This window comes from Equus przewalskii, chromosome 30 (genome assembly GCF_037783145.1).
Source record: "Equus przewalskii isolate Varuska chromosome 30, EquPr2, whole genome shotgun sequence".
Lineage (NCBI taxonomy): Eukaryota > Metazoa > Chordata > Mammalia > Perissodactyla > Equidae > Equus > Equus przewalskii.
In genome coordinates this window covers 3,269,132-3,297,052 of record NC_091860.1, presented here as the reverse complement: position 1 = coordinate 3,297,052, position 27,921 = coordinate 3,269,132, and the positions used below count along the sequence as shown (strand labels likewise).

The window sequence follows — 27,921 nt, the reverse complement described above, 5'->3', positions numbered from 1 at the left end:
GAGAGAAAATAGCACAGAGAAGTCCCCTCACCCCACTCAAAAGTGGGCGGTGACAATGTAGGAGAAGAAAAGGGATAAAAACTCTGATAAAATTATAAGCAGTATTCCAGGAGGAACAGCAAGTCGGTGTCATGCTACAGCAGATGCAAAGAAGAGTAAGTAAATGTGTTCTTGCCCCCTTTACTTTGCTCTCTCCTCTCTCCTTGACTGTGTTCCCGTGACTTTCTTTATTCGGGTTCTTTACAAGAAGGGAATATATAATACAGCAAGTTAATTTGGCAGGTACCTTTTCTGGGAAAAAGAATCAGGAGAGAAATATTCCTCTGACCAGATGTTGGAAGTCAATTTGACCCATTTTTCTTCTCCTGTACATTTTCCCCCTTGTTCTTCTTCCCTGGTCAGCCAAAGTAAACAGAATGTGGATGTTAAAGATCTATGTGAGGCAGGGTTTTAAAGAGATCCATTTATTATACACCATAAAAGCAACTGGGAAGCGGAGGAGTAAGGGCTCAAATGCACGACCTCAGCAGCTGTGAGTTTCCACGTCTTGCAACTTTCCCTAACAAAAGAAGAGGTGCAGGGGCCCTCACCCCTTCTTGACCCTGTTGCTGAGTTGCTGAATTCACCTGCCGTCTTCACTGACCTATGAATGACCCAAACCCTCAACTGCAGAGCACAGAGAGAGGCTCCAAACAGATACATGGGATAATGTACGTAAAGCACTGAGCACAGGGCCTGGCATGTAGTAAACCCTGGGTGAATGTTCACTGCTGTTGGAGCCATTCTTAGCATTCTTCTGTCCTCCTCCTGCTCTTCCTCTTGCCCCTGCTCCTCCTCATCCTTATCATCCTCTCCAACCGCCAATCTGGTTTCTAGGTTACATTTTGTGTTCCAATTTTGATATCAAAGGGGAATCAACGTTAAATCCTATTCTAGTCTTTCAAACATTTCTAGGGCCTTCGATGAGTAAGTAGAATGAGTTTGGGCAGCAGCTGAGGGTTTCACAGATCTAGAGTTCTTTTTCTCTCTTTCTCTCTGTCCCTCTTTCTCTCTGTCTCTGTCTCTGTCTCTATCTCTATCTCTCTAAGTTAACTTATTTTCTGGGAAGATAGAGCATACTGAATATTCTGAACCAGCATATAACTATATGAAATCACAAATATTTTAATGATAAATGTTCACCCTTGTGGTATATATAATTGAAAAATCATTTATTGTTTTAGTGACCAATTTTCATAAAAGTATGAATTACCTTGCACTTAATATCTTTTTATATTATTATAACATTTTTAACATTATGCAAATAGTACACAACTGCATTCTCCATTGCTTCTTGCATTCCCTTTCTCTCTTGCTGTAGTATATCTTCTTGCAATTTTTTCAGAAGTCTATGAATGGTTAAACTTTCCACATTTTTTCCCGAAAATATGTTTCTTTTATTCTACCCCTTGAATGATAGCTTAGCTAGGTATAGAATTCTAGCTTTTATAAGTTAGGAATTGCATTTGGCTGCGGGAACAGCAATTTGATCAATGAGGCTGGTGTGAGAGGCTTGACAAAATAAAGATATTTTTTTCATGTAGTAAGAAACTAGAGATTAGAAGTCTTAAGCTGTTGCAGTTGCTGAGAGAAGTCAACAAAAATTCCTTCTACCTTACTATCTGCAACCCTCACCATGTGGTTTTAGTTCTCATTGCCACAAATGGTTCATATATCTATATTCATTAAGCCTATGTTCCAGGCAGGAAGAAGGGGATGGGATAAGGACAAGGCAACAGGCACGAGTCAGCCAAGTCTGTTTCTTTTTGTTAGGAAAACAAGTTTCCAGGGACCAGTACCCAGATAATTTTCTGCTTATATTTCTGTGTCACATGGCCAATTCTAGTTGCAAGGAAATTTGGGGAAGTGAATATTTTTAAGTGGGTACATTGCTGGTCTAAGTAATATTGGAATTTTGTTAGTTAGCAAGAAGTGAGACTAAAATAGATATTATGTGGAAAACTAGCAGTGTTTGCCAGATAGATTCGTAATTATTTCCTTTCTGTACAAGAGTTTGCCCCATATATTTCTTCCACCTAGTACTTTGCTGGTGAGAACTCTGATGCTGGTCTTTAAGCCCTCTCCTAATCGCGCTATTGATTCTGTAGTCTTTGTCCAAATTCTTCCATTTGCTGACGTTATTGCTTCTCTTTCATAATGTCGGCTATCATCAAACATTGGGGGATCCTCACTTGAGCACCTATTTCTGTAGCCGAGATTCCCAGTCAGTCTGTTGGCTGCCTCTGTTGCGCTGCTGCTTGACTTGAGCTTCCAGGGTAATTTAGGGAGCGGCGGGGCCTGCTGTAGCACAGGGCACCTCAGCATTTAATCTTCCATATGGTGCAACCCTGTACTTTCTGGGAGTTGCAAGCCAGCCAAGGCTCTGCCAATTCTCTCTTTCCCAAGATCTCACAATCACTTCTCTTTTCTGAGTCAGATACATCTGCTCCTGTTGCTTGTAGAGTAGGGAGCACAAAATGCAGGGATAAACCCAGCTGGCCCTTCCTCCTGAGGCATCACAACTAATCACTCTCCTGGTGGTTCTTGGTCACATTCTTCTCCCAGCTTCTACCACCGCCAGGCAGGGAGCTGGTTTGGTTTCTCTCCCACCTGTATGTTGCAGCATCCTCCTATGCTTGGCCTGGCCTCCAGCCTCCCTCCCTGGCTGATGTTCCCTCTGCGGTTGTCCACTTGTATTCTTTTAGGATTTCTCATAGTTTCTTGTTCCCTGATAACTTTCTCTCTTCTTTAATGCGCATGCATTTACTTCCATGCATTTGAAGTGAGAAGAGTGCATCTACAGTTCATGCTTTTTCCAGCTTAAAAACTAAAGCCTTTTTCAAATATATTAGGAAACACATTTATATCTATCCTTTCATGAGATTATCTCTGTTGTCCTATAAAGGTTGTGCAATTATTATAAGACCTGATCACAGATGAGGAAACAGGGAGAGTCGGGTTAATTGTGATAATCCCCTAAGTCTAAGAAATACTTTTTTATTTGCAAAGCATTTTCTGTTTTTATAATTTCACTTTCTGTATGTCCCTCTGATTGTAGTTTTACTCTTGAAGTTTATTTGTTATTGCATCATTAAGGAAATTTGAAAGGCAGAGAATCAGTTCATTCTTTTCTGAGTGATACAGCTTAGGCACCTAATTAGCACTCTAAACTATATAGTATACCAGGTCGAGTCTGTCTTGCACCCTTCTTTTGGGCCTGGTGTTCTTGTTTTAAGATGGATAGTTCTGCCTTGATCTCTCCAGTGCTCTGTAAACCTTCTAAACTTCTCCGTCCTGTGTTTTCAGTCCCTCACTCTCCAACCTGGAAAAAGGCCAGAAAAGTAAGTAGCCTTTGGGTTTGGCCCTTGGAATCAGAGCTATAATCACATAAAATCATGTCCCAAATAGTCAAGGTAGGGAGAGGCAGAAGCCAATCTAATCCTGTCCTTTCGAAAGTTCAAAGGAAGAAATCCAGGGAAACTAATAACTGTTGTTAATCCCGAGGAACAAAAGTGGTGTTAGAAAATTAGAATTAGAGCCAAAAGTAAAAATCGAGCAGGATAGGAATTAGCAAAGAGCAAAAAAGAGAAAAAGAAATAGGGGAAAGAGATGGAGAAGGGGAAGAGGAAGAAGATGAAGGATGAGGAGAAAAAGGGTAGAAAGAGGAGGAAGTGGAGGAGGAGAACAAGAACACCACCACCACTGAGTAAGGACCCTAAGTAATCTTCTCAAATTGGATTAAAGCACTTGAGGCTCAAATGTTCTGGGTGCTGATAATCTGGTCCACGGGTGGGTAACGTGGTGTAAAGACACAGGTTATGGGAAGCACCCCTCCCCTTTTCTGTCAGGCCCTCTCTCTCCATCAGACAAAATTAGCTACTCTGATGAATTTAAGAGAGGGTCAATATGCTATCCTCTTCAATGTGGTATATTTAGAGCTAATTTTGGGTCCTAAACAACTTACTAACAAAATTTTGGGGGGCTTTAGAAGAATGCTAGAATAAGTCATTTGGAAGATGTGATGGATAACAGCCTGTGTTCTTTGGAAATTTGGAATTATCTTATTGTCCAAGATGAACCTTGCCAACAACAACAGTAATTATTTTCAACCACTCTAGGCCCCCCACAACTGAGTGAAGATGCGGTGTGTTTATGCCGATAGTGAATTAATGGAAGATATACCCACTTGGCTATAAATACCTCTTTCAATGTAGGGCAGCCAATGTCAGATGTAATAATGATGAGTGGGAAGAGAAATATTAGCCCTTCAGGAGCTTTGATACTCCTATGAAGTAGATATTGATAGGCAGAGTTGATCGTCTCAGTTCCACTCTTAGAACTGTTTTATCTTAATGATTACAGACAAAATCCTAATGAACCTGAGGGCTGGAAGACTAAACGTAACATGCTGTGTTCCTAGTATATTTTCCACTAATAATGTCCTAATTGTAAATCTTGTCCTCTCTCCTGGTATATGTGACTCTTTTTGTTTCTACGAGATCCAGCAAGAAAGTTTACCTCCTAAGAGCTTGCTTTTGTAGCTCCCAGGATCTAGATATTCCCGAGGTATACTGAGCTGCAAAGCTAGCAAATAGAAATTGAGATGACGGAAGCAAACTCCAAAGTAGAAAACTCTGTTCTCTGGATCCCTGCAAACTCTCCCAGCTGTGATGCAGAGATGCCTATTATGCACATTTCTCCAGTAAACTCCCTCAGGTGTATGCTAGCACCATGAGATTTGTTATGAAATGATCCCATTTTTCCTTTGGGTTCCGGAGAAGAGAGCCTGAAATGACCCAAGGGATAGACCAACGGTCCCAGGAAGAAGGTTTAGAGGGACTGAGGTGGCTCCAAGCTTACTTAAATTTCCTCTCCTTCACAAAAATGTATCTGACTACTCAGCTGAGGATGCTTTTCCAGTTCTCTGAATTCCTAAAACCCTTAGAATCTATTGCACATTCTGATTTTTAGTTTATATTCCTAAGCACCGATTTCTGGTTGCTGTTGGTTTAGAACCTTGTCTCTTCCCAGGGGATCCTCTTTGCAGCTCAGGGATGATGGCTCCTGGCTTTCAGGGCCACAGAGTCCCCAGAACACTGGACACAGGGACTTAGTGAATACTGATTCGCTTGACCTCAGAGAAATGATCTAATTATTGTCCTCAAGCCAACAAGTTTTTATTTAAAAACAATAGAGCCATTTTTAATGTCCATAGACTACTAACCAAAAAGAATTTGACAGAAATCCAAGCAGGAGAGATTCCTTCAGTCAGGTCCAGCATATACAGAGATTTCTGCAGCTGTGGATGGTACAAATAGGAATGCCTTCTTCCACTGTGACTAACGGGATATTAACTAAAAGTTTCTCAGGGGGTGGGAGACTGCTCCCTGCCTCTGCTCGATACAGACCCACCTAAATCACAGGGTAGTAGTGTGAAGTGGCCAAGAAAATGCTTAGAGAATAAATGCAGGGGCCAGCCCTGTGGCGTAGTGGTTAAATTCGCGCACTTCACTTCGTTGGCCTGGGGTTCCCCAGTGCAGATCCCAGGAGCAGACCTACAGACCACTCATAAGGCCATGCTGTGGCAGTGTGCCACATACAAAATAGAGGAAGATTGGCACAGATGTTAGCTCAGAGACAATCTTCCTCACCAAAAAAAGAAAATCAATCCAGCAGAAGGAAATTTTTTTGTACAGTAACATTATTGAGATTGCTTTACAATAAAATGAATGTACAATAAAATGTACCCACTTAAAGTGGATTCCATATGTTTAATAAGTTTGGACAAATGTATGCATTCGTGTACCCAACAACTCAATTAAGATATAGAATGTTTTCAATGCTCCAAAAGGTCCCCGTTGTTCTTTTTCTGTCAATTCCAGCCCGTCCCCTACTCCCAGCTCCAGGCAACAAATGAGGTGCTTTCTGTCACAATAAGTTAGTCTGCTTTTTCTAGATTTTCATATGAATTGAATCATACAGTAAGTGCTTTTTTTTTTGTGAGGCTTCTTTCACTCAGGACAGTGTTTCTGAGATCCATCCATCTACTTGTATGTATTAGTAGCTTGTTTCTTTTCATAGCTGAGTAGTATACTATTGTATGCATGTCCCACATTTTGTTTATCTGTTCACAGTTCATGAGCATTTGAGTGGTTTAGATCTTGTCTTTTAGGAATAATGTCATCATGAACATTTCTGTTCAAGTCTTTCTTTCATTTCCCTTGGATAAATACCTGGGAATACAATTTCCAGGTGCTAGGTAAGTATATTTATAACTTTGTGAGACGCTACCAAACTGTTTTCCAGAGTGGTTGAATCCATCTCCACTGTCAATGTATGAGCATTCCACTCGCTCCACATCCCTGCCAACATTTGGTATTGCCAAATTAAAATCGTGTTTTAATTTTAGCTGTTCTAGTGGGTTTGTTGTGGTATCTCACTGTGATTTTAATTTTCATTTAGTGGTGACAAATAATGTTGAGCATCTTTCATGTATTTGTTGGCCATTCATTTATCTTATTTTTTGAATTCTCTCTTCAAGTTTTTGCCCATTTTTAAGTTTGATTGTTTGTCTTGCTATTATCGTATTGTACAAGTACTTTGTATATTCTGGGTACAGGTTCTTCATCAGGTATAGGTATTGCAGATATTGTCTCTCAATCTCTTCCTTGCCTTCTCATTTTCTTAATGAAATTTTTTAATTTCTTATTTACTTTTTCTTTCATGGTTGGTGCCTTTTGTATCCTAAGAAATCTTTCCTTATTCCAAAGTCACAAAGATATTCACTGATGTGTTCTTTTAGATTGGTGATAAGCAAACTTTTTCTATAGAGGGCCAGATAATCAATGTTTCTGGCTTTAAAAGTCAAATGGTCTCTGTTGCAACCACTCAATTCTGCCATTGTAGCACAAAAGCATCCATTAAGAATACATAAATAAATGGGCATGGCCAGATTTGGCCAGTGGACTACAGTTTGCCAACTCTGCTTTAGAAGATTTATAGATTTAACTTTTATATTTGGGTCTGTGATCCACTTGCAATTAATTTTGGTGTTTGATGTGAGCCAAGGATTGAAATGGTGATTATCAATTTTTACATTTTACCATGTGTATATCCAGACATGCCAGCAGCATTTCTTGAAACGACTATCTTTTCCATTAAAAGAATCACACACCATGATCAAGTTGGATTTATCCCTGGGATGCAAGGATGGTTCAACATATGCAAATCAATAAATGTGATACATCACATTAACAGGATAAAGAATCTAAATCATACGATAATCTCAATAGATGCAGAAAAATCATTTGACAAAATTCAACATACTTTCATGATAAAAACTCTCAACAAATTGGGTATAGAATGAAGGTACCTCAACATAATAAAGGCTGTGTATGACAAGCCCACAGCTAACATCATACTCAATGGTGAAAAGCTGAAAGCTTTACCTCTAAGGTCAGGAACAAGACAAAGATGGCCACTCTTACCATTTCTATTCAACACAGTACTGGAAGTCCTAGCTAGAGCGATTAAGCAAGAAAAAGAAATAGAAGGTTTCTAAATCATAAAATGAGAAGTAAAATTGTCTCTGTTTGCAAATGATATGATTTTATATACAGTAAACTGTAAAGACACCACCAAAAAGTGTTAGAACTAATAAGCAACAAAGTTGCAAGATACAAAATCAACATACAAAAATCGGTTGTGTTTCTGTATATGAACAACGAACTATCTGAAAGAAAAAGTAATAAAACAATTTCGTTTACAATAACATTGAAAACAATAAAATACTTAGGAAAAAACTTAACCAAGGAAATGAAAGAACTGTACACTGAAGACTACAAAACTTTGATGAAAGAAATTGAAGAAGATAGAAAAAAATAGAAAGATACTCCATGCTCATTGATTGGAAGAATTAATATTGTTAAAGTGTCCATATTATCCCAAGTGATCTACAGATTCAATGGGTAATCTCTATCAAAATTCCATTGGCATTTTTCACAGGAATAGAAAAAACAATTAAAAAATTCCTATGGAACCACAGAAAACCCTGACTAGCCAAAGCAATATTGAGAAAGAAGAACAAAGCTATAGGTATCATACTTCTGATTTCAAACTATACTGCAAAGCTATAGTAAACAAAACAGTATGGTACTGGCATTAAAACAGACACACAGAAAAATGGAACAGAATAGAGAGCCCAGATATAAACCCAAGCATATATTGTCAACCAATCTTTGACAAGGGTACCAAAAACAAATAGGGTGGAAAGGATAGGCTCGTCAATAAGTGGTGTCAAGAAAACTGGACAGCCACATGCAAAAGAACAAAAGTGGAACCCTATCTTACACCATACACAAAAATCAACTCCAAATGGATTAAAGACTTGGATTTAAGACTTGAAATGGTAAAACTCCTAAAAAAAACCATAGGAGTTAAGCCCCTTGACTTTGGTTTTGGCAATGATTTTTTTGGACTTGACACCAAAAGCAAAGGCAGCAAAAACAAAAATAAAAAATGGAACTACATCAAACTTAAAAGCTTCTGCAGAGCAAAGAAAACAATCAACAAAATGAAAAGGCAACCTATGGAATGGGAGAAAGTATTTGCAAACTATGTGTCTGATAAAGAGTTACTATTCAAGGTTAAAATAATGGACAACAAAAGAATGAACATACACACACAGTTACTATTCAAAATATTTATAAATGTGTACAACTCAATAGCAAAAAAAATAAATACACTGATTTAAAAAAGTGGACAAAAGACCTTATATAAGAAATGTATACAACTCGATAGCAAAAAATAAACAAATAACTTGATTAAAAATGGACAAAGGACCTGAATAAACAGATTCCAAAGAAGACAAACGGCCAACAGGTACATGAAAAGGTGCTCAACATCACAAATCACCAGAGAAATGCAAATCAAAACCATAATGAGATATCACCTCATGCCTGTTAGGATGGCTTTTACCAAAAAAGTAGGAGATAATAAGTGTTAGTGTGGATGTGGAGAAAAGGGAACTCTTGTACATTGCTGGTAGAAAGTAAATTGGTACAGCTATTATGAAAAACAGTATGGTGGTTCCTGAAAAAATTGAAAATAAAACTACCATATAATCCAACAATCCCACTTCTGGGTATATATCTAAAGGAAATGAAATCAGTATCTCAAAGAGATATGTGCACTCCCATGTTCACTGCAGCATTATTCACAATAGCCAAGATATGGAAACAACTTTAGTGTCCATCAATGGGTGAACAGGTAAAGAAACATGGAGTAAATATATATTTATCTATATGATGGAATTTCAGCCATGAGAAAGAAGGACATCCTCTCATCTGCAACAACATAGATGAACCTAGAGGACCTTATGCTAAGTGAAATTAGCCAGACAGAGAATGACAAATTCTATACGTTATCACTCATACATGGAATCTTAAAAAAAAAAAAAAAAAAAAGTCCAACTCATAGAAACAGAGAGTAGAATGGTGGTTACCAGGACTGGGAGGGTAGGGAAGATGGGGCAATGGTTGTCAAAGGCTATAAAGCTTCAGTTATAAGGTGAATAAGTTCTGAGGATCTACTACACAGCATGGTGACTGTAGTTAATAATACTGTGCTGTGTACTTGAAATTTGCTAAGAGAGTAAATCTTAAGTGTTCTCACCACACGCACACAAATGGTAACTATGTGAGGTGATAGGTGTGTTAATTAATCTGATTGTGGCAATCATTTCAGAAGGCATACATATGTGAAATCATCAAAATTGTACACTTGAAATCCATACAATTTTATTTGTCAATTATACATTAATAAAGCTGAAAATAGATGAATTTAAAAATAAACTTTAAAAACAGACTATCCTTTCTCCATTGAATGACATTGGCACCTCTTTAAAAATCAATTAACCATATAAGGGTGAATGTATTTCTGGGCTTTCTATTCTGTTCCATTGATATGCACATCTAGTTTTACTCCAGTACCAGAGTGTCCTGATTACTGTAGCTTTACAGTAATTCTTAAAATCTGGTAGTGTATGTTCTTCAACTTTGTTCTCTTTTTTTTTGTTTTCAAAATTGCTTTGGCTTTCAGAGGTCCTTTGTTTTTATAACATGAATATTAGAATCAGTTTGCCTATTGGGATTTTGATTGGAATTGCATTGAATCTATTGACCAATATGAGAATTGTCATTTTAACAATATTAAATCTTCCAATTCATGAACATTGTATACATCCCCATTTGTTTAGGTTTTGTTTACTCCCTCTCAGGTTTGTTTCATAGTATTTAGTCTACAGGGCTTAAGCATATTTTGTTAAATTTTTCTCCAGGTATTTCATGTTTTGGATAATATTATAATGGTATTTTTTCATTTAAATTTCCAGTTGTTTCGTCCAATGGCTATTATATAGAAATAAATTTTATATTTTTAAATATTGAGTTTGTATTCTGTGAACATACTAAACTCACTTTTTAATTCTAATAGCTCTTTTTGGTGGATTCCTTAGGATATTTCATATGCTCAGTCATGTTTTCTATGAATTAGAACAGTTTACCACTTCCTTTTCACCCTTTCAACTTTTTTTCTCTTGTCTTACAGCACTGGCTAGGATTTTCATCATATCGTTGAATAGGAATGGTGAGAGTGGACATTCTTATCTTGTTCCTAATCTTAGGTGGAAAGCATTCAGTTTTTCTGTAAAGTATTGTCAACTCTAGGTTTTTCATAGATGTCTTTTATCGGGTTTAGAAGTGTATTTTTATTCCTAGTTTGCTGAGAGATTTTACTCTTTTTAATGAAGAATTGTTGTTTTGTTAAATCAATCTTGCAGATCTATTGAGATGATAACATGGTTTAAAATCTTTTCATTTGGTAAATTATGTCAAGTGACTTTCAAATGTTAAATCAGTGTCACATTCCTAGGGTAAACCCCACATAGTCATGGCATAATGTCCTTTTTATATATTGGTAGATTCCAGTTACTAATATTCTTAAAGGATTTTTACATTTACAAGGGATATTAGTCCATAGTTTTCTTTTTTTTCCATAATGTCTGTTTTTGGCATTAGGGTTATTTGGAATTCATGAAATGAGTTTTGAAATATTTCCTCCTCTTCTATTTTCTCAATAATTTTCTGTTGGATTGGTATTATTTCACCCTTAAATTGTTCCATAGATTCCACCAGTAAAACCTGGAGTTTACTTTGTGGGAAACCTGTAACTATGAAGTTGATTTATTTAATAGATATAAGGACATTCAAATGTTTCTGTTTATTTTTTTTATCAGTTTTGGTAATTTGTACTTTTCAAGGAATTTTTCCATTATGTCTTGGTCAGGGCTTAGCAAGCTTTTTCTGTAAAGAGACAGATATTCTATATTTTCAGCTTTATGGAGCATACAGTCTCTGTTGCAGTCAATCAATTCTGCCACTGTACCTGAAAGCAACCATAGATGCGGGATGAACAAATGGTTATGGCTGTGTGCCAATAAAACTTTATTTACTAAAACAGGTGGCAGGCCAGATTAGGCCCATTGCCATAGTTTGTCAAACAAGATCAAATTTTAGCAAGAGTTGTTTGTAACATTCCCTCATTATTCCTTGAATGCCTAATATCTGGAGTGATGTTCCCTCTTTATTCATATTTGTAATTGTCTTTTTATATTAATGAGCCAAGCTAGTGATTTATCAATTTTATTAATTTTTTTCACAAAGAACTGTCCTTAGGTTTCATCAATTTTCTCTGCTTTTGTTTTTTATTTCACGAATATCTGCTCTTATCTTTATTATTTTATTTGCTCTGGGTTTAATTTGCTCTTCTTTTTCTAGTGTATTAAGGTGAAGCTTCAGTCATTGATCTTAATTCTTTTAATATCAGCATTTGAAGCTTCAAGTCTTCCTGTAAACACTGATTAGTTTCATCCTACAATTTTTTTGTAGTGTGCTTTTATTTCAATTTATTTAAAAATATTTTTTATCTTCCCTTGTAATTTTGTCTTTGAATTACGAATTGTTTAGAAGTTTGTTTAATTTCCAAATATTTGGAGAATATTTTAGATACCTTTCTGATATAGATTCCTAATTTATTTCCAATGTGGTCAAGAATGTTCTCTCTACCATCTTAATCCTTTTAATATTATTGAGACATTTTATAGCCCAGCATTTGGTCAATGTTCCACATGCACTTGAAAAAAATAGATATTCTGCTGTCTGCGGGTGGAGTGTGCTATAAATATCATTAGATCAAGTCAGTTGGCAATGTTGTTCATGTCTTCTATATCCTTACAGATTTTTTGTCTACTTTTTCTATCTGTTATAGAACAAGGAGAGCAAAACCTCTAACTATACTTACCAATTGGCCTATTTTTTTTCAGTTCTATGAGAATTTGCTACATATATTCAAAGTTCTATCATTGGATACATATACAGTTATGATGATTGTCTTCTTAAAGAATTTTTTATCATAATGAAATGTCACTCTTTATCCTTGATAATAGTCCTTGTTTTGAGGTTCACTTTATCTAAGGTTGATATATCCACTCTAGCTGTCTCATGATTATTTGCATTGTCTACCATTTTCTATCATTTTACATTTATTCAATTTTAAAGTGGAATTCTCATAGACAGAATATAGTTGGGCCTTGCTTTTTAATCTAGGCTAACAATCTCTGCCTTTTAACTTGAATACTTTATGCCATTTTCATTTAATGTAAGATAGATCTAGCCAGGTTTAAATCTACTATATTGTTACATATTTTCTATTTATTTTATTTTTTTAATGTCTCTTCTTTTCCTGCCTTTCTTTGAATCAATTGAGTATTTTTTAGCATTCTATTACATTTCCACTATTGGCTTTTTAGCTGTTTTATTTTTTTTGTAATTCATTTGTACAACTTTATTCTCAGTCTATCCTGAGATAATAATATATCATTTCATGTAATATCTAAGAAATTTATAACTGTGTACTGTGTACTGTCATCCCTGTGCTATCATTTTCATACACTTTACTTCTACATATCTTATAAACCTTACAATACATTGGCTTTTTTTTTTTTCTTTAATTTTTACTTTAGCCAATCAATTGTCTTTTTGAATGGTAGGCCAGCTTTTTATTCCCAGGATAAACTCCACCTGGTCATAATATACAATGCTTTTTATATTTTGCTAGATTCAAATTTGCTAAAACAGTAAATATATCATTAGAAATCTTTTTAAGTAAAATAGCATACTTGAGCAGACTATAATGACAGAGAATAAGAAGGGGTCCTATAACAAATTAGGTCATCAGGATATTCCTCTCGGAGGAGACACTATATAAGCTGCAACTTACAAGATAAGAAGGAAGCAGTTATGAATAACTTCATTCCAACCCTATCATTCAGCAATTCTGTAACACTAATGGAACTGGAAAAGAGTCTATTGAACATTAGGCCCAACCTCTTATTTTACAAGTGAGTGAATTGCTTTAAGTTTCCCAGTGACCTGTCTGTAAAGTTGGGACCAGTTCACTAGTCTCCCAACTTTAAGTCAAATGATAGATTTATTATACATGTGCTCTTATCACAAGAGCCACTTTCAGCTTGCATTGTCGGTGGTCATTTAAGAAGGATATCGCACTAATGTTTGCCATGGTCTGGATCAGTTTGCCTCCACACTTCAGAGATGACTTTGCATTGGTCAGAATTTTAAAAATGTTACAAAGTAGTGCCTGATAGAAGGGACATCTTAGATCTTAGGGAGAGAAGACTAGCTCCAGCAGATTGTTTGTTTTCCCTCTTCTTTTTAAAATTGAATTATAATTTACTTGCAGTGAAAAGCACAGATCTTCAGTGAACAGTTTGATCACTGTTATGGACTGAATGTTTGTGTCCTCCCAAAATTTGTATATTGAAATCCTAACTCCCAAGGTGATGATATTCGAAGGTGGGGCCTTTGGGAGATAAAGCCATGAGGGTGGAGCCCTCATGGATGGGTTTAGTACCCTCATAAGAAGAGACATGAGACAGCTTGCTTCCTCTCTCTGCTCTCTGCCATGTGAAAACATAGCAAGAAGATGGCGAACTACAAATCAAAAAGCAGGCTCTCACCAGAATCGAATCTGTTGGTTCCTTGATGCTGGACTTCTCCATCACCAGCACTTTGAGAAATCACTTTGTCTTGTTGAAACCACCCAGTCTATGGTAATTTGTTACAGCAGCCCAAACTGACTAAGAGAATCAGTTTTGACAAATGTGTACATTCATGTAACTCATGGTCCTATCTATATGTACATTCCAGAAAATTCCCTCATGCTCCTTCCCAGTCAATTCTCTCTCTCCAGAAGTAACAATTTTTCTGATTTCTGTCAATGTTAACTTATTTCTTATGTCCTAGTACTTCTTATAAAGGGGATCAGGCAGTAAGTACTCTTTCGTGTCTGGCATCATTCACTCAGCATGTTTTTGAGATTCATCCATGTTGTTACATGAATTGGTACATCATTCCTCTTTATTGCTGACTAATATTTCATTGTAAGACCAGACCACAGCTTGTTCACCCATTCTCATGTTGATGGACACCTGTACTGTTTCTAGTTTTTCTTGTTGATGATATTGTTATTTGAGTAAAACTGCTATGAACATTCTTTCATAAAGCTTTTTTTGACATCTGGTTTTTTTTCCTGGATAAACATCTAGAGGTAGAATTGCAGGGTCACAAATAGATGCATGATTATATTTGTTAAAAACTGTCAACAATTTTCCAAAGTAGTCATACCATTTTACACACTCATTGGCAATGTAAGAGAGTTCCAGTAGCTCCACATCCTCACCAACATTAGGAGTTGTCAGCCTTTTTTCATTTTAGCCATTCTAGAGGTGGGTACTCGTATTTCACTGTGGATTTAATTTGCCTTCTCCTGATGATTTATAATATTGAACACATTTTCATGTGTTTATTTGACTTTGTATAGCTTCTTTTGTGAAATGTCTGTTCAAATCTTTGCCCATCTTTCTGAAAGTAGGATTTTGTCTTTTGGTTATTGAGCTGTAGGAGTTCTTTTTATATTTGGAATACTAGTCTCTTCTCAGGTGTATGTCTGGCAAATTTCCAGGAGTTTTAGACTTGCTCCAGAGTGGAATCAGCCTCAAAAATAGCTTGGGGGCCAGCTAGAATAACTGCTCCCTCGGACATTCCCATCTTTACCATGACATTCTCTTTAGGGCTCTGCTTCTTAGTGCAAGCGAAGCAAAGCAGGGCTGTCCTGCGAATGCCTGCCAGGATGCCTCAGGTGTCTCGCTGTTGTTGGAGTGTAAGAGGATTCTAGTGGGAAAGCAAAGAGGACATTACAAAGGACCTGACTCCATGAGAAGGTACAGTTGTTACTGTCTCAACTCCCTTGCTCCAAAGCTTGTCTCACAAACTTGGTACTCACACGCGTTTACCACCTTCCTTCCCTGTATTATTGCTCCTAGAGAAGTTGCCACATCACACCACCCTGTCATCACGGACCACTTGTTTCTCCTTGCTTGACCTTGAACCAGTTTTTTCCCTCAGAATAACCCTATCAGGTTAGAACTTTCAGAGGGAATTTTCAAAAGGAAATTTAAAAGGACATTCAAAAACTTAAAAGCAAATGTTCTCAATGTGAGGAAGACCCTTCTCTAGACTGACTTCAAGATCCCTACGTTGGGCTTTTCCAACCTCTCCTCCCTTTGGAGAAACTCTACAAGTTCAGAGCTGGGGATGTTCTCTGGCTTCTGACTCCTTCTCCTTTCCCTCTTGGCAGCTGGCCTGCACATGATGAAGTTAGCTTCCTTCACTCTTACTTCTAGCGTCAGCTTTCATACATCGTAGCATGAGCTCTGGGCATCTATAATTTGGCCGTAAGAACAAGATGCTGAATATAAATGTGCCTTCAGAAACCCAGCTGCCTGACCATCCTCTCCCACTCAAACACTGATCCACAGGCTTCCTCCTTCTGCCTAAAGTTTTCAATTGCCCAGACAATTAAGAAGATATTTATTAAAGAGGTCTGCAGTGTCTAGATTCAAGTTGTTGTTTTCTAAACAGCGGCTACTAAATGAGCAGCTGTGCTTGCTTGGCTCTGATTGCTCCACACATTTCCTATTCTATTCATTAAGGGGGGAGTCATGTGTTCATTAGCTGAAGCACACTCCCTGAAGTGTGTTCGTATTATTAGTCTCATCTGACAGAAAAGGAAGCTGACGGTTGAAGTGAAGGAGCATCAGAAAATGCCTCCTCTTTGCACCATACTCTACACTTTTGCTTGCATCATCTCATTTGGTTTTCACAGAGACCCTAATTGCTGGTTGAGTTACTTGCCATTGCCTCTACTGCAGCAGATGAAGAGACAAAAAAGGTTTGGGGCTAAGCAATACACCCAAGGTCCCATGGATGGTCAGCTGTGGAGCATAAAGCAGAATGCTGGCCTCCTGCTGCCTGGCTCAGCCCTTTCTCCACCCCCACATGCTCTTCAATTATAGTGAGTCAGTGGGATGGCAAGACGGGAACAGAGTTTGGACAGAAGACAAGGAGGCACTGACATCAGCAGACTGAAAGGAAGCCAAATCAAGGACACGTCCTAATTGCCCAGAAGAGGATGAGGACTATGCCGAAGGTCCTTCCTGACTGCAGGCACGTCTCTCGCTGCCGAGGCACAGCTCCCAGGCCCAGAGCTTCTCCAGCCTGAGCAAATCAGGAGCTGGCATCTCTGGCTCAGGCTCTCCATTCACTGATGGCCTAGAAACTTCTGCAGGAAAGCTTCTCCTCTATACTTTAATATCCCCCCTCCTGCTTCTCCTCTCCTTTCTGCCTATTGAGAAGACCTAGTGGAGCTCATCGTGAGAACTCACTAGAATGCAAAATGGCTTCACACAAACTGTTCCCTTGGAGAAAGGAATGCCTCTCCTGTTGCTTTCATACTGACCTAGGTTTTCATCCAGGGGCTGGTGCCCTTTGCTCAAGAGAAGAGAAGAAAGAGCTGGATTTTTTTTCTAATGCATTTTCAAGCACTTAGAGAAAACTATTTCTCTAGAGGGGAAAAGGGTGATTATTAGTAGGAAGAAAGAAGTGACAGAGGAGCAAGTTCACGCATGTCCTGCAGGAACTGGTGCGGTATTTCCCCTTTTTGCTCCAGTGAAAAGAAAATGCCAAGGATGGCTCCAAGGTCAGCAGCTCACAGTTCCCTCCTCCCCTACTGTGAATAAAATGTTTTGCAGTTCTACTTGTTTTTGGATCTTAGGCAAAAAGGAAAATTGACATTTAAAACTGACATGCAAGGAGTAACATTTTGGGAGAGGCCCAATTGATATTACAGTTTCAAAATTAAGAGACAAACAGCAAGGGAATCCCAGTAGTAACAAAAATATTCCTCTTCTGCAGATTAAAACAAGAAACAAAAAATTGCTCAAGCTCTTTAAGGCCAAATGACTTGCCCAAGGCTGAAAGTTTGCAAGTATAGTAGCTAGAGTTTGGAATTAATTATATCTGGCTTCCCAGACTATAGTCTTTGGTGAAGGTTTAGATTTTTAGTGCTGTAATAAAAATGCTCATTACTCTAGCATGACAATGTCAGAGGACTGGTGTCCTGGACTGAGGCTCATATGGCTACTCCACCTCAATGGGGTCACCATATGTTTCAAACATTGAGGATTTAGAAACTCAAGTACATCCATTCATCCAATGATGACAAAGCACTGGTGAGTTGATTTGTAATCACCAAATTTATAAAAGCTTGTTTTTCATGCCAGTATACTGACTGCTCAGTTTTAGCAGGGTGACTTCTCCTTCCTGAGCATTTTTAGATCAATTCCTCAGAAAGATTAATTTAGCACTTGGAGGTAGCTAGGATTGGAACAAATAGAAGTAGAAGATGGGAAAATGGCCTGGAATAAAAGTAGTAAGTACAAGAACTAGGATAATTGAACTGGAAATAGAAAAGAGATATTGATACTAGACAGACCCTGCAGATTAGCAATCCACCTGCCTTGGCAGCTTTCTGACCTTAGTGGGAGAAAGAGGAGTCAAAGATTTTTGAGGGTTTTAGCTTGATGAAGAAAAGACAGGTGGTTCCATTTTAAGGAAGTAACTAATTAGAGCATGACACGCATTTAGATGTGAACATGGGAACTTTAAAGTTCAAGTAAGTCCAACAGAAGAAACTGATTTAGCACCTATAATTGCAGGATTAATTAGGATAAAAAATATTTTTTAGGGTTTTCAGGGAGCACTGCAAATTCAACTGGGTTGAAATTGTATTGAGGGCAGGAATTATGACTATTAGTTATTTGTATCCCTCTATAGCATCTCCCCCTCCTACTGTCTAGCCTTGGTGCCAAGCCCATTCTCAGCTCCCTAGATTTTGCTGTGACTTCATGTCCTAGAATTTTAACAAGCTTTGGTTGATTGACATAGTAAAGCATATTTACTGTTGTCCCTTTTTTCTCAGCACTAGGAAAGCATTCCCTGTCATTTAGGAATGTTGTCTTTCTTTTGGGAGAGTGTCTTTCTACTCAGTTTAGATATTGAGTGTTTCTACAGGGTCCACCTATAGGTTTTTCTCTACCACTTGTGGTCAAGAAGAGAAACCCTAGAGGAGAAGGATGCAGCCCGCTGATATACTTGGTTGGTGTTCCTGGAGCTATAACTTTAGGCACAGCTGGGAGACAAAAAGAGTTCTAAACACTGTGGGAAGGGGAGATGACTCCTTTCCCACACTGGAGCTTCCAAATAACCTGGAAACGTCCATAAGCCAGGCATCTTGCCACAGATAGTATGAGTCAGGTTCCCTGAGGCTCTAGACTGCATGTCCAAAAGCCTTGTTTGGCCCATTCTCCTCTCTAATCCACTTGAGATTCCCAAGAGCAAAATCTCACCACGGTGGAAAACAACACGGACTGAGTAGGTGCTCCTAGCTTAAGGAGAACTATGAAGTCTTTCTCATGACCACAATTTTAGAAGACCATCACCTAGTTAGAGATGCTCCCAGGACCTCTAAATCTATTATTCTTTGTCCTTGTAGAAAGATTATTGTCATACTTAATATAATTATTATATCTTATTAATAGTAGTTATCTAATAATAGTAATTGTTCACACATTATATCCCAGGCTCTATGCTGTGTACTGTACAGTCATCATCAAATTTAGCCTTCACAGCACTTTTTCATAGTTATTTTTATTAGGTATTTTTTAATCTCCATTTTGTTGACTATTTTGTAACCCTAGACTTTCAGAAGGGACAGCTATTTAGAGGCCATCCATGCTAGATTCAGTCATGAACTTGGCTGTCCATGTTTTCTAAGAATAGGCCTATCTGATTTCCACTTTTTCTAGCCTCCTTAAACCTACCTATGAGTTACATCTTGTATTCTTTATCTCTTGGCATGTCTGCCACAATCTTCATTGCCTCAACTGCCAAATGACACCTAATCCTGCATGCTGAAGCTTATGAGATTCTGAGAGTCCTTTTTGTCCACGCAAAAAAAATATAACTCATTTATGTCCATTAATCTCATGCACTATGTACCAGAAAGCACTTATTTATTCTAAAGTTATCCAAACAGCTAATAAGCACCCCCTTTTGCCCTACCGGGACATCACTGTTGAGTTCTTGGGATATCTTGCATATTCTGCTCATCAATCTATATCTTAAAAGGGTCAGTAATAATCTAGCCACTCAACAAATAGCAAATGATGGCATTGAAAAATGTACTGTGTGAAAGTGCTCAAAATCTGGATTCAGAACCTCTTCCAGATTTTTTATTCTATTAAATAAGGTAAGAAAACAGAATTTGAAATTTCACATCACAAATGTTTGCTTAGAGCAATCTGTGAATCTCTTAGCACATGTGGAGTTGGCTGTTCTAGATCATGAGTTTAATAGGATCCGGGTAGACTTTTACCTGCAAAAGATTGCCCATAGGCAGCTGGGTCTTGGTTTATGTAACATGAGTCAGTAACCTGTGCAGAGTGACTAATTGGCAGTTGGTATGAACAGCCTCCTGCCTCCACTGTGGGCACCATTGTGGGAATTCTCAAGATGGAATGCAAAGAACACCTACGTGAGCATGAACTAAGTACCTTCCCTTGCATGTCAACACAGAAGAGGCTGTTGTGTCGTGCTTCAGGCATCAGCTCTTCACCTGTGCTGAGGTGAACGTGACATAGTCTATACAGAAGTCAAAATATAAGGATGTACACCTGAAATGTACATAATGTTTTAAATCAATGTGACTTTAATTTTTTAAAAAAAGAATGCTATGACTCTTTTTATGTTGGTTCTGGCATACTTCAGTTGAATAAATATGAAGTCCTATTGCAGATTATATATTCTCTGCTTAGAAATGGCAACAGAGTACACTAAAGGCAAAAAACCATGGCTAAATTTGTGTTCTAAAGCCCTGTGACCCACAAGAAGGAGAACGGCCAACCACCCAGGGCTAATTTTCCAAGAGGCATTATCTCTACTTTGTCACAGATCCTGAGGGTTGGGAGCAACATTGAGAGTGTCCAGCTTTGTGGAAAAACTAGTCCCCATCTTGAAACAAGATCCACTCATGCTTAGCTTATTTACATCTGAATTTTATTTTTTCAAGAAGCCAGAATTAAACCACTTTTAAGAGCATTATTCAAATATTTTTCAATCTATGGTGGTTTCTGTGTTTTTCATCTCCACTTTGCCCGTTTTTTCCACTGCAGAACAAAGACAGACTTGAAGGGAGACAGATGGGGCAAACATGTGGAAGGTGGGGGCCTCTTTAAATGACAGCTCTGGGGAAGGACAAAAATGGGCTCTCCTCATTATGTTTGTGGAACATTAAATATGAAGAAATCAAGCTGCTTCAGAACTAAGACGCTTATGGTAGCTCATATTGCATTGGGAGAAAATGTTAACATTAATAGGTTACATAAGCAAAGTGTCCAAGATCAACACATTCAAGGCCAGTATAAATACTAGCATATACGTTCAGATATGCGATTACACCATCCGCATGAACACACAGGAAAAGAAAATTCCAATTTGCATGGCTGTGAGGTTTCTTTTGGTTGCCAGCAATTTTGAGAGTGTATTGAAATTTTCAAATTAACTGGGGACATTTTACTCAATTTTCTCTCTCAATGCTTTTGTGTCACTTTTTCTTCAAGGTCTGTGCATTTTACTGATTGAAATGCTCAAACGTTTATTCATTTACTCATTTCAAAGGAACAGATCATCATTATAAATTTTTTTTTGAAGAATAGTGTCAGAGCTTTCTAATGTTCCTTTCTGTCTCTTCTCTCCATATACTTTCCCTCTTCATTGCCCTTCACTCCCTTTATCCCCATCCTCGCCCCCCAGGCCATTTCCTATTACTTCTGTGGAAAACTTTTTCAACAGCTGGTCTCAAAAAGGATCCCTCCTTAATCCTAAAACATTCTATGGAGAATCAGCTCCCTAAAGTTATAGAGGAAAATTCTCTGTGCATGCCTGGGTCTGGGACAGGGTGCAAGAAAAGAGGAAATGCTGGTATATAATCTTAAAATTTGAGTGGTGTTCAGTAGCTCCATACCATCTGAGCTAGCTGCAAATGGTAAACAAGCCCAGCTTGTAACTTAATGATCCTCGTGTTTGTGTGTCTGTGAATGTATCAAGAGCTCTCAAAGAAAAAACTGCATAATCATAAATAAAAGACAGCAGTGAATCACAGGCGGTCACACAGAGACAGGACTTGATTCTCCCAATCTACCAGCGTAGGTATTAACACACGTTCTCCACCCTTTCGACGTGCGGGGCAGCATGAAACCCACTCTAGCTGCAGCAGCATGGGGAGAGAGGTTTGAGGGTCTTCATTACTATTTTCTGCCGTGCAAAAATCATCTGCTTTACTTGGAAATGATTTCAAAACCAGGTTCATGTGGTGCCTGCTAGACTACAATAAACAAATAAATTAGCTGCTGTGATATGGAAATGTACATGATTCAGCGTACTTAAAAACTGTTAACTGTGAACTTATTAATTGAAAACCGCAGGACAATAATCAGCATGTCTTTCAGTGGAAAAATGAACCTCTTGTTAAAGTGAATTTGTAAGGCAATAAAGATGTATTTTTCAAATCAACCTGTGCCTCAAGCCACTTGATGTGATATTTTTAACTTTATCTTTGGACAGCTTGTGCTTTGTTTGTGCACTACACGTTGATTTGTTTCCCAAAAAGGTATAGTATACTCTATATCCCCACATGGGTTTTTTTCACTGCTCCATGCAGGTTATATTCATTCCAGTCAATCTTGTTTTTCTGCCTCCTGTCTAGAGAACTTTAATTAAAATGGTCTGCTAAAGCTTGAATCTCTTAAAGGGAGCGTTTGGCATCCTAAACTCCGTTTTCATCACAGAACTCCCAAGGAACAGACGCATTCCCCCTCAAACATATGTTCCAAAGGGAATGTTTGTCTAGAAGCTCCTAGGTTGCACTGAAGACTGAAACATAAAAAAAACTCTGAGAGGAAAATGACAATGATTTTTATATCCAGGCAATTAATCAGGCAAATTTCTGAGGTTTGGCCAGTTAGAACTGGCCAACCCACAATCCATTATCGTCCTCATTTGATCTCAGGAAGAGATCAGTATAACATGACGCTGTCTGTTCACTGTACCAACCGACAGATCCCATGGCTTCTTGGAGCTCGTCTTCTAAAACTGTCACGCTGAAGCCAGTGCTGCTGTTGGACATGGTGATGGTGTCTACAGTCTCCCTTGAGAACAAGGGTCCTGAACGGTACTATTATGTAATGACAAAAAACATGAAATCTGGCTTAGGCTATTTAGACAAAAATTCAGTTTTAAGATTTTTAAAATGTCTTTGTTTTATCATGTTACTTTACCAACGCTACTGTTTCCTGTAAGTATCATGTGGAAATCTTCCCCTTAATTCTTAATCTTTTTTGCTGTATTTTTCTTTTTTGCTTAATTTATCATGAGCTGCCCATGAAGTGGAAAAGCCATCCATTGCTCTTGATATCTTCCTTCCCACAGAATTAATCCGGAGAGCTGTGAGAGTTTCAGGGGGGCCTTGTGCCATGAGCCTCAGCTCTCTCTTGGGACAGAGCAGGACATTTCCTCCACCTGTAGTGCTCCCATTAGCTGGAGCTTCTGGCTTCAACAGTGACTCACCATGAGTGGCAACGTTCAGGGTTGAGAATCAAACCACTAATGAAGAAGTTATTAATGAAAGACACAAGTCATATGCATGTTTCATTAGGGCCTTGAATATCGCATGCCACTATCATATACTCAACCCATCAAATACAGTGCTTTTAAATATTCTGCTGATCTTAAATATGCCTCTAAAACTGACCCATTAAAACAACCAAAACTCCATATGAGTTGAGCATTACAAATATCTAACTCTTTGGTGTGCTCATTCTTGCTTTCCCTTTCTGTAGAAAACCTTAACAAAAATGTATTCTCATATTGTAAGACTCAATAGATTTGGAAAGTTGTGAATCAGATGTCAGTCACATATTTTTTTTTTAAAAGATGACTCAACTTCTTTGACATTACTTCCACTGGGGAGGTGGGAGTAGGTCTTCTTCCCTTGAATCTGGGCGGGCTTATAATTGCTTCAACCAATAGAGTAAAATGATGCTTCATGACTTCTGACACTAGGTCGGAAAAGGCTATGCAGTTTCTACCCTGGTTCTCTTGTAACATTCTCTCTCCAGATGCTGCTTCTTGGACTCAGCCTCATGCTGTGAGAAGTCTGAGCTACATGGAGGTGCCACATGTCAGTGCTCAGGGGACAGCCCCAGCTGAGCCCATGTGCCAGACGTGTGAGTGAGGAAGCCTCCAGATGATTTCAACCCCCAGCTTTTTGAGTCACCGGGGGCCACTCACATCTTCCCAGCTGAGGCCCCAAACACCTCAGAGCAGAGACAAGCCACCCTGCTGTGCCCTGTCCAAACTCCTGAGCCATCATCAGTGAGCATCAATAAAATGGTTGTTGTGTGGGGTCACTACATTTACAGATAACTGGAACATAGGAAATAATAGACTATGAGTAAGGTGAATATAGAACAAAAATAAAGATAGCTTAGTACATTCCAGCCAAATCATTTGAAAGGGAAAAGATACTCAAATCAATTGTCACATCCTGGACGGCAGACTCGGTGACTTCAAGGAAGACGTAGAAGCTGGCTTTATTTGTTCTGCAGCTCATACAAGGTTTAGAAGGATAGGAAAACGCAGGATCATGGAACCAGCTCAATAAGTTCTGACAGACTGATATGATGAACCAAATCTCACAAGATGAAATATAGCAGAGATAAATGTAAAATTTTCCATCGGTGTTAATAAATAACTCGAACAATGTGGTATGGGAAGGTGTGACTTAGTAACAGCAAAAAGATAAAAGGTTTGTATGTTGAGAGTAAGCTTCATATGAGTGAAGAGCACAAGGAAGTTGCCCTGGAAAATAAAGTGGTATGAGACCACATTAACAGGAAGTGAGTAATCAGAATAAGGAATTCAATAGGGCCCTGGATGTTCCTCCTCTGCTCTCTGGAATCTGGGAGCTCTGGGAGTTCGTTCTGGTCATTTCTCTTGAAGACCAACTGAATCGTGCACCATAGTATCAAGGGTAGTTCTGAAAACATGTCTCATGGAGGATGGATGGAGAACCTGGGTTGGTTCTCTTGGCAAAGAGAAGGTACATGGGTTTCATAATAATTATCTTCAATTTTATGGAGGCAAGTAAAGTGGCAGAGAATGAGAATCCTTCTGTACAGCCCCAAGGATGGACCCATGACCACTATGAGTGGAAACTCTAGGGAGCTACATTTTATCAATATAAATAAGACCTTTACCTAGTCAAAGTCATCCAGAGCCAGAACTAAGTGCCGGAAGTGGTTGTGAGTATCTCAAAATAAAAAGTACTTGGCAGAGATGGCGTAGAAAGGATTAAAGAATCAAATATCTTTAATGGTCATGTAATGGTTTCTGATCCTTTTGAAGATTGTTTACAGTTCAACTTGTTTGAATAAAATGTCATTTATTCACTCATTTGTCCATTTATTCAGCAAATAATTATTAAGTGCCTATGAGCTAGATACTGTACCAGGCCATACAGGGGAGAGAAGAACGACTAAAACTTCAACACCACCCTGCAGAATATCATGGTATGGTAAATGGCTTGAGGCAAATATTGGAGTTAAAGCAGAAAAGGAAAAACCTGCAAAGAAGGTGAGTCAAACTGCTTTTAATCACATGTAGAGTGCAGTGCAAAGATACTGAAGTATTTCACTGCTGCATTTTAATGGCATGCTGAGACAGACACTGCTACACAGTATAAATATGATTCTCACGTCACCAGCTTATTTGCATCAGCTTCAGGCTCAATGTTTGGGTTCTGTTTGAGAAATATATGAAATCTATGTTGACATTTTGTTTTAGAAGCACTCATTCAGGGTTCCCTAATTCCCAAATTTTCTGATTTTGATCTCCAGAAAAAGAGACCTTAGCAATAGGAGGTAGTAATGAATTGGAAGGTTATTTATTATGGTTAAGGAGAAGTGAATAGAAAAGTAGGACAGTCCCCAGATGTTCAAATCAAATACAAATATTGCAATATTTACCACTACATTAATAATGTGCCATTAATTGTAACTATTCCCTTAATGATGATTATATTGGCTTGCCCACGAGAACTCTCAGTATCGTATAAATTTAAGGAGCTTATTTAAGGTTAGTTTAGTTTCAAACATACTGTCTGCTCTCTTATTGCTGCAATGAAATCTCATCCCGTGCTCAGGAGAGCAGACTATTGGGTGCACTGACAGCTGGCATCAGGGCTCTTCCTTGGCCAGCTGTCAGAGGTGGCTCTCCCTTGGAGGCGGCATGCATATGGAAGTGACACATATGTGCTGCTCCTCGTAGTGCAGCAGCCCAGACAGGCAGAACCGTGAGTCGGCAGCCCTGGTTTTCCAGTGCCACCAGCTGCTGGACACTTAGCACCTTAGATCTTCATCAGAAAGGAGCACAAAGACAGAGAGGAATCTAGGACCACCGTGGCTGTTGGTTGAGAAATTTTAGGGTTATTTAGTTCCACTTCTCATCCATATAGTAATGTGAAATAATCTAAACGTGGCTGAAAGGTGGCCATTCAGACCAGAGGGAGATCACTACTGTGGGAGACTCCTTATTCTTTTTATGAACAAGTTTCCCATACATTGAAATAATAGCCTGTGTCAGTCCTAGCCCTGCCCTCCACAGTCTGTAGAACATATGGAAAGTAGCTAGTACGTCCACCCCTCCACCTCCAGTCCTCTCCATTCAGGCTCAACGACTCAGTCCTTTGATCGTTTCTTATAAGGCCTGATTTCTATCTTCTCACCCTCCCGTTGCACAATGGAGCACTTCCTAGTTTGTGAGAATGTTCCTCTTCATGTGGTTTCTGGACTTCGATACAATGCTACAGCCAAGTTAACCTCTTCAGGGAACTGTGCAGCCAGTATTTCCTTAAATTGGGCACATCCCTCCTAGATTTGACATATTTATCTTCTACATCTTCATTCCATGCCCATTCCAAGGGCAAGTCCAGCTCCTTACGGGGCGAAGACAGACACACTGGAAAAGACCTTCCTCTGCATAGACATGGATGCATTGTTCAAACTGCATAGTTCCACCTAATTTTATTATCTAAAACATTGTTTATTTATCTTCTTCCTAAACATCTCATTCATACATTAATTCAACAAATATTAACTGAGCACCTATTTTGTGTCGAGCAGTGTGCTACACTTTGTTAAATTCCCTGCTGAAACTGACTTACATCAAGACTGTGGCCCATTCCCCCTCCAAGGGGAGACGAGCTAGGTTTCATGTGAATGACATCCTGCTGCCCCTTGCGCATCCTCCTTCTTCTCAAAGTGCTCACAAACCCTCGCATAAGTCATCTATTTCAGGGATTGCTGCAGATCTGTGTTAGTCTTACCAAACTGGAGTGGTCATCAGCTCCCTTTCTCTGCTCTCTGGAAAGCAGGGTGTTCGCGCAGCTCCAGTCTCCTGACTCTCGATCTACAAGTTCTCACAAACCCTGGGATGTAACTCACCTAGGCCTAAGGGTCTGGACCCATTTTAAAGGTTAAGTGATCTCCTTATTTTCCATCCTTCCCAGTTCTTGAAGGAGAATATGGGAGCAAATGCGGGCTGGGAGGCTCTGTTCCTTCTGACAGCTGTTAGCTTCACACCATCTGCTCCAATCATGGGCCTGCTTCCCTTCCTCCTCTCCTCTGAACAGAAGGAAAAGTTGTTTCTCTTGCCTGAGGTTTCAGCTTTTCCTGACACATAATGCTCTTTGATAATTTTATTGAGTGTATCCTGGCTCTCATATTTTGTACATGCTCTTTTATCAGAGAATAACAGCAGCAAAGATTTCTTTAGACACTGACTCCCTCCTTTTTTCCCTCAATATAATCACGTATGATTGGCTGTCCAAATTTGACATCCTCTGCGATCCTTCCCTCCGTAATGAGCCACAGCCACATTTATAGTCTGCAACAAGGAGGCTATAACATATTTTCTTTGAAGTCTGAAATCTGCTTTCCTAAAATCCAATGTTTATACCTAACTACCAAGTATTTAATTTCCTTGCTCCCCTGGAGTCCTCGATGATGCTTTCACTTAATTCCAATGTCTCCGTCATGCCTCCATCCTCAATAAGATCAGAGTAAGTCTTGAATAGACTGTCTCTTCTGAATCAGCTAAGAAGATCAAGACTCTATCAACCCCCTCAACGCAGTAATAATAGTGGTTAGGTAATTTAATTCTAACAGCCTCCTGATGATGCGGGCATAATCATTCCCATTTTACAGATGAAGGAGCTGAAGTTAGCAAGGATAAG

General features: G+C 38.7%; 1 long non-coding RNA gene across 1 annotated transcript; it reads left to right on the top strand.

Annotated features, from left to right (window-relative positions):
* The first annotated feature begins 68 nt into the window (after positions 1 to 68).
* Positions 69 to 25,078, top strand: LOC139080437 (uncharacterized). The gene is made up of 3 exons (XR_011534949.1): positions 69 to 155; positions 15,245 to 15,394; positions 23,747 to 25,078. It is a non-coding gene; the product is annotated as an uncharacterized lncRNA (long non-coding RNA).
* The last annotated feature ends 2,843 nt before the right edge of the window (positions 25,079 to 27,921 follow it).